Below are 8,287 nucleotides of genomic sequence, written 5' to 3' on the forward strand. Positions count from 1 at the left end.
TTTGTTGTAGTCTGCATTGTTTGCCTGGACTGCTCAAGACCCAAATGCTTGTGGGAGGAATTCTGTATTTGAGCTGGCTTCTTAAATACCTTCCTGCTGTTTCACATCTGGTGCTCCTTGATGAAACATGTAGGAGGTTTAATCAAAGTGATATGAGCTACATAAGTGAAATCTTGGAAGAGTGTTGCCATTTTCATAATGTAATAAAATTAATAATGTAATGATAAATAATAATGCACTAATAAATAGTGTGTAATAAGCATGTCAAAAAAATCCAAATTATTTCCAAGATCACTACTTCTATAATTTGTGCTTAGGAAGGGAGAACATCCCTAGAAATATTTATTTTTAGGAGGGGGTTCACGAGATTTGATATTTTCATGAAAGGGGTTAATGGATTGTTTAAGTTTGGGAACCACTGCCTGGAGCAAGAGAATTACCCTGCTCTGGTGGAAAAAGCTAGGCTGATTGTGAGAAGAGCTTAGCTGCAGAGCAGAGGCAAGAGGCGCCAGGGAGCTCCAGCCTGGCAATTCCCCAGGCTGAGGCCTTGTTAAAGGCTGAAGAGAGGTACTGGGGCTGGAAGGTGCAGCCTGGGAATAGGCAGAGGCAGCTGGTCCTACCCCCTTGCCAACGATGAGTGGCCATTACAGACTGCGTCTGCCCAAGTGACGGGGGGCTAGATGATGACTGGCAGTAGCCACTGAGGCAAGATGGGTCAAAGGGTTGGGGGTTCCCCTGGGAGGGGAGATCAGAGTGTGGGGATACTGCTGGGGGCAGAACCCCAAGGTAAAGGGCACCGGGGTTTGGGCTGGAGAGTCAAGACCTGACCTGATGGAGGTGGGATAGAGATCCAGTTACCCTGAAACTGTGACAGTCCCCCCAAGAGAAGGGTCACAGACCCCAGCATTAGGGTAATTGATGACTAGGACTGGACAAACACCCTGGAGGCAGACTAAGAAACAAAGAACCAGGCTGCAGCATCTAGAGGCCATGGAGGGGATGAAAACCAGCCTTTGCCATGTCTGGTCTCCAATTACCTTGAGCTTACAAGTCCCCTCCCACTACACACTCCTCTTCCTACATAGGGGCATCCGGTCTACTGCAGATCTGTTTTCTCTGTGTACTGCAGCTGGAGCTGCTGACTGTGAGGTCTTCGTCCAGGTACGCACAGTCTGCTGCTCCAAGTATTTGAAACCTGTAACCCAGAAGCAATTGAAGCTAGAGTCAGCGTGTACCAGGCACAGACCAGGGGGTGACACCCCAAGTCAGGGAGGGGAGCTGCGCACTCAGCCCCTCTGGATCCCCCTCCCTGCACCAGCCCCAGCCCCCACTCCCGTCAGGAGGGGATGTCAAAGCAGCCAGTGGGGCATTTCCAGCGCCTCTGACCAACGCAGAGAAAAAGACTCACCGACGGTCAAACTCGGTCCCATTGACCCACTTCCAGACCTGGCCCGTCTCCTTCTGGAGGCCGATCCAGTGGTTCAGTTTGCCTTCGTATGGCAGCAGGGAACCCTTAGAAACCCAATAAAAGCATCAGCTGTGTTAGGCCCTGACTCTGCTGCTCCCCCACCTTGGGCTGCAGGGGATTTCTGGAGGCCTCTTCCATGGTTACTGGATGAAGGGATCAGATAAGTATTAACCCTTCACCCTCCCCCACCCTCTTTTTTGGGGCTGTGGCACCTACTGGGTGTAGCAGGAATTGAGCTGCAAGGTCACTGTCTGCCCAGCAGCCCCTTCTCAGAGCACAGCAGGGCCAGGAGGGAGAGGGAGCTGCAGGGGGAGGGCAGACAGACCCCTGCCACCAGGGCAGGGAAGCTGAGGGGAAGAGGCCTAAAGCAGACCTCACCTGCAGCTGGATTCCCCCCACCCCACCCATGAGGGAACCCTGGGGCTGGGCTGAGCTGGGGGGGCAGGTTCTCACCTGCTCCAGCCCCAGGCAGCCCATTGGCCAGGAGCTGACTGAGGCGGCCCAGCCCTGCACAGGACGAGTCTCCCTCTGGGGCTCTGGCAGATGCAGGGTCGAGGTGGCTGGAGCCCCAGGTCCAGCCAGGATTCAGCTGCCAGAACCGCACTGACTCTGTCCACCCAGCCTGGGAGGCACCCGGGCTCCTCTCGGCCCTACAGGGGCTGAGCCCAGCCTGACTCCAGCCCTGTCTGTTAGGGTGACCAGATGACAAGAACAAAATATCAGGACACATGGGGGAACAGGGCCCAAGCAAGGAAAAAAAAAAAAAGCCAGAGCGCCGCCAAAGCAAAGGAAAAAAAAAAAGAGCCTGAGTGCCCCAAGCCAAAATATTGGGACAAATGGCATCCTGACCATACATCCATCAGGATGCGGGACAAACAACTGAATGTCGGGACAGTCCTGATAAAATCGGGATGTCTGGTCACCCTACTGTCTGTGGTGCCAGTGATCGCTGGGCTTGGCACAAAGCATCTATCCGGCTTCTCACCAGCTCCTGCAGACTCTCAATCCTGGCCAGGGAGGCAGCGTGTGAAGAGCAGAAGCTCTGGCTGTAGGTCCAGTTCCCTTCGCCCTTAGAAAAATAGTAACATTTCCCTTGGATCTGGATCCAGCCGTCCGGGCACCAGGAGGCAGCAGGGGGGCATGGAGGAGACGACCTAGATTTTTCCACTGGAAAAAAAACAAAAATACAAGGGGAGAGATTGTCCCATCTCTCATCTCTGTGGAGAACAAGCAGGGACAGAAACAAGAACTGCCCGATGGGCTCAGACTGATGGGAGAGACGGGCCAGTCTGAGAGTGGCCAGCAGCAGCTGCACCAGAGGCCACGGCCCAGCAACCCGACAAGCAGCGTAGCTGGAGTTTGTTATAACACACACACTGCGGCAGTGCCAGAGGCCAACCAGGCCAAGCCCCCATCGGGCTGGGGATGTGCAGAGTGTGCAGCCAAGGGAATGGGGAAGGTGAGAGCAAGGGAGGAGTGTGTCTGGCAGGGGCGCTGGAACTGGGGTGGTAAGGGGGGGCCATGCTCCCCCCACATGTAACGTGGGAGGGCCAGGCCTGCCCACTTGTTAACCTGGGCGTAGAGCCTTGGGCAGGCACGGTGGTGGCGGCGGCAGGGGCTGCGCTTCATGGCCGAGGAGCTGAGAAGGGGATCAGCTCCGCTGCCATGACGCGCAGTCCCTGCTAGCAGAACCAGCCTTAGCTCCCCTCCCCCCACCATGGCCCCCCCACTCCTCTTCCCTTCCCAGGCCCTGCCGCCTGCCCAGGCCAGAAGCCAGAGCCGGGGTGTGGTAAGAGCCACCCGGGGAACATGGGCTGCTGTGGGGAGCCCCAGACACTCCACCGGCCCTGGGGGGAAAGGAGTGGGGGAGGGGCCACAGTTCCTGCACCGGTGCTCTGCCTCCCCCCGCCCCCCCAGCAGGTCCCACGCTCCTGCCGCCCAGCACATGGATTCTCGTACAGGGCTAAGGGCAGTGTCATGTGCTCAACCTTCCACAGCCACATCTACAGAGCTGGGCAGCTCAGTCCAGGAGGCAGCGCAGGGTGAACACCGAGCGGGTCACTTCTGTGACTGATCTCATGGGAGCAGGCACAATAGGCAGAATTTAGGTGTATTCTTATCACTTAGCTAGTTATAAAAGAAAAAAATCAAAATCACTGTCTGTTTGTGTAAGGGCCTTCTTTTACTGTAACAGTCTGAGGCCTGGTTTTTAGGCTAAGATTTCAGCGCTACACCCCTCGTCAGGGGGGAGTACCGAAATCGATTTTAAGAGCCCTTTATGTCGAAGTCAATGGCTTCGTTGTATGGACGGATGCAGGGTTAATTTGATTTAACACTGCTAAATTCTACCTAAACTCGTAGTGTAGACCAGGCCTAAGGTGCCACAAGTACTCCTGTTCTTTTTCCTCTGACATCAAGAGATGAACTGGAGAAAAAGACTTCAGAAGCAGATTATTTGCATAGACATGCCTACTCTGCCTAGGTGTTGAGCAGGCAGACCTGCTTTGTGAAAGTGATCAATTTTGAATGGTGCTGGGATACAAATTGCTCTCGTCTTTAATGCAGGGTAATGAAATGTTGTTATCCTGATTGTACAGTTAAAGGGCAGTAGAACTGTGCTTTGCCTGCCCTGATTGAGGGGGTCACCCTAACCTTAACCTCACTTGCTAAGCAGGGGGCAGAGATGCCAAATCCCACTAAGGGAGGTGTGTGGTATGTTTTGTATAGTTCTGATCTTGCCTGTGCTTCTTGGTGGCATTGCACCACACCCAATGCGGTAGCATTTCTCTGTTTGTAACATGATAACTTTAGAATGCTGCATCTGAACTCTCCTACCATTCCCGGGACTATTCTAGATATTGATGGCAGAATCCAGCTTATTCTGGTGCAAATAGGAACCCCAGAAAAGCCGTGTTCAGAGAAAAATCAGGGCTCCCAGGCTGCTTATGTGCAGCAGCTTAACTTGCTGTGTGCAATATGAGCCTGCCAGGGATGGTTTGTAGAGGGAGAAGAGACCAGAGGTATGGGGCAATAGGGGAGAAGTAGAGACCTGGAGTGGAGATGGGGTTGGGGGGGGAAGGTTGCCATCTCTGTGGTACAAAAACCCAGGGTGATCCTGAGCCCATAAAACCGGACAGCTGGCAGCGTGCAGGAGCACCCAGGCAGATCTCCCAGGACAGTGACCTTAACAAAGGGGCAATCATGGGAAAACCTGGCCAGGGGCAAATCTAGGAAGGGAAAATGGGGACCCGGAAATGAGGGGAACACACAGACCCTGCCATGAGGGGGGAGACAATGTGTGACCCTGGTGTGGGAGGAGGGAGGAATGGGACAACTGTGCAGAACCCCCTGGCAAGTGGGGAAGAAGGAAAGGAGGGACAGACAGAGCTCCTGCCGTGGGAGAATAAGAATGAGGGACAGTGGTATGGGGAGCACACAGAGATCCTGCTATGGGAGAGGGGAAATGAGGGACAATGGTGTGGGGGCAGAGGAACATGGGGGGCATATAGTTGGGGTGGGGGTTGGGCTGCAGGGAGTCCCTGAAGTGGGGGGGGGCAGGCTGCCAGGAGCCCCTGGTGGGTGCAGTGAGCTTGACACAAACTACGAAGCGTGCCACCCTCTAGTACAAATAACATACGTGTTCCTGTTAAACACCTCAGCGGCCTCAAGTTACTCACCCCAAACAGCCAGTGCTACCACTGCTCCCAGCAGGACGAGGCATCCGGCCCCGGTCAGCCCTAGGGCAACCCAGATCCACTGCGGGTACAGAGGGGAACCTGGAAGAGTTGTGTTTGGTGACCAGGGATCCTAGTTTTCCGTGATACCCCCCAAAATTCTCTGATAAAAAACCATAAAAATCCTAATTTTCCCGTGATTAAAATGAAACGCTGAACTTTAGTTTCCCGAGCCACAGTATATAGAGGTATGAGTTGAACACCATGTTTTATCGATATATTTACAAGTTTAAAACAAGTTTGAAGCCTACCAGTGCCATCAATCATTAGAATAAAATAAAATTAATAGAATTGCAATTTGTATATCTTACTTCTATGTCTGTATTCCATATCTTCAGAAAATCGTTTTTTTAAAAAAATGCACAAAAAATAAAGCAAAAATTGCTTTTATATTCACATTACTCATGTACTGAGTTAGTCCTGGAGGCCAACATGAAAGTTGAGATGCATTAAAACACAAACTCCTGTATGCCGTTGAGTAACCTCTATACGCCAGAAGCAGTTCATTGGAGAATATTTAGCTATGTCAATTTATAGTGCATTCAAAAATCAACCACAAGAGGGGGTGGCTGCACGCATTGAATAAGTGATGCTGGGCCTTTCAGGCAAATTTAGTGAATAGTTAATATATGGTTTATTTTTTTCACAAAATATAAAAACTAATGATTCTCTGTAAACCCCACCCCCCAAATTCCATGTTTTTCCAGGGCAAACGGACGTCTAGAGTCCCTGTTGGTGACGCACTGTCAGCCTCCAGCATGAGGAACAATAACACACCCGGGGATGTGTCCCCTCTGGGGTTATGCTTCTCGCCCCAGCAGGAGCAGCTGCACTCAGAGAACCCCGGAACGCCAGCTCCAAGGGTGCGTGTCTACACTGGCTGCCGCCGGGAGGTAGGATTCCAAGCCCGGGTAGACAGACATGCAATAGCTCTGCTCAAGCTAGCGTGCTACAAACAGCTGTGTGGACGGTGCGGCATGGGCGGTGGCTCAAGCTGGCCACCCGAGGTCAGACCCAGGGGTCCAGGGCTCAGGTGGTCTGAGCCTGAGCCAGGGCCGGCTCCAGACCACCAGCGCGCCAAGCACGCGCGTGGGGCGGCATTTTGCCGGGAGGGTGGCAGGCGGCTCCGGCGGACCTTCCGCAGTCATGCCTGCGGGAGGTCCACCGGAGCCGCGGGACGAGCGGACCCTCCGCAGGCACATCTGCAAGAGGTCCCCTGGAGCCGCGGGACTGGCGACCGCCAGCACGCCCCCTGCGGCGTGCCGCCCTGCTTGGGGCGGCCAAATTCCTAGAGCCGCCCCTGGCCTGAGCTGCCCCATGCAGCAATGTCCACACGGTTATTTTTAACAAACTAGCTCAACCACAGCTAGTCCGTGTCTCTACCTGGGCTGGGAGACATGCTCTCAGCTGCAGGGTGTAGACCTACCCCAGGTGTCTCGCTAGCCTGCCCCATCCTGCCACTGCCCATCCTGAGAGATACCTGCAGTGACCACCTGATGGCGCTGTGCCATGCTTCCTCCCCTGCCCCCTACACACCCCCTTCCCCTGCAGACTGGAACCTGACCGTGCCCTTTGCTGGGGAACTTCTCCAATATTTGCCTTAAAAAATCCCCATTCCCAAGCATGTAATAATTTCCCAAGCAATTATTCCTGCCTGGCAGCTTATTATCTGGGCTATTTGCAGAAAGTGAGCACAAAAGGGGCCCAAACACACTATGGTGAACTCGTTTAACTAGGGTGACCAGATGTCCTGTTTTTAAAGGGATAATCCCGTTTTTTGGGACTTTTTCTTATATAGGTGCCTATTACCCCCTACCCCCATCACGTTTTTTCACAGTTGCTATCTGGTAACCCTACGTTTAATATATGGGGAGATTTATTGGAGTATTTCCCTAGTCCTAGCCAGGAAAAGAAGGTAAGAATTAACAACTGTGACCATGGATGTTCACATTAAATTGATGCAACAATGTCTGGCTATCTTGTCCTTATGGAAAATGCAGCATCAGCCTTCATTTAGACCAAGATCCTAAGCTCTGGGAACCTCCTGAATGAGGATGCACAATTTATATTTATGAGTTATATATGCTTAGGTTTCAAAATAAGGCTACAGCACATTTTCCATTGTCTGTCACAGCAGTGTCGTCTTATCCAATTGTTTGTATTCAATGTCCAATGAAAATACACTTACTGGTGGTCAGTCAAGCACCGCACCTGTGGATTTGTTGAAGCCCTAACATTTACTGGGTGCTTTGTTGGTTTGATATTTCCCCAATGTGCAAATGCTGAAGAAAATGCCAGAAGTCAATGGTGCTACTCACGGTAGTAAATCCTACACCCATGAGTAAGTATTAGCCAGATCAAGCCCTTAGCAGTGACACTGGAAATACAGGGAGTATCTTCACTCACTCTCTGCTGCAGGGAGTTGTGCTTCACTCTGTGGGTCATCCACACGCCCCGAGACGCTTTCCCTCATCCCCTCGCTGACATGCGGCATGTGAAGGCCCAGGCTGGGACTGTCAGAGCTGTCCAGTGGAGTTGGGTGCCAACTCCCAGTAAATTTCAGCTCCTGTGGGTCTCTGAAGCCCCAGTCACCCCTTGTAATCGCTGCGTTGTGAAAGTGGACGCCCCGGGAGGATGCTCAGTCACTTACCTTGGGGCCCAGCTCCCGGGGGGTGGCCTGGTTGTCTCTGCTTCGGCTGGAGGTTTAATACCGTGTAGCCCTCTTCATCCTCCATTGGTCAAGCACCTCTCTGGTTTGATTTCCCAGCAGGAGCTCAGACGGGGGGAAGGAGGCCCCCCATTAACTGGCCCTCAGGCTCGGTCTGTGCAGCTCAGGCCTCCCACCAGCACTGACCGTTCTTCAAGGGAAACCACACAGGAAATGCAGGTACCAAGCGCATGTGTGGTCTGAGCTACATCTCTCCTCCACCCTCCCCTGGACTGTGCTGGAGACCTGCACTGATTGGACAGAACGGCTTTGAATGCAAGTGCGTCAGGGCCTCTCGGCTAGCCGTGCTGAACTGGGTTTCAAACTGATGCAAGTTTGCCCTGTGTCCGCACTTGCGGCCTCCTAAATCGTTTTCAC

At 52.9% G+C, this 8,287-nt stretch overlaps 1 pseudogene; it reads right to left on the bottom strand.

Annotated features, from left to right (window-relative positions):
* Positions 1-970: 970 nt before the first annotated feature.
* Positions 971-7,937, bottom strand: LOC120392869 (annotated as a pseudogene).
* Between the last annotated feature and the right edge of the window lie 350 nt (positions 7,938-8,287).

Source organism: Mauremys reevesii, unplaced genomic scaffold, assembly GCF_016161935.1.
Source record: "Mauremys reevesii isolate NIE-2019 unplaced genomic scaffold, ASM1616193v1 Contig12, whole genome shotgun sequence".
In the NCBI taxonomy this organism is placed as follows: Eukaryota; Metazoa; Chordata; order Testudines; family Geoemydidae; genus Mauremys; species Mauremys reevesii.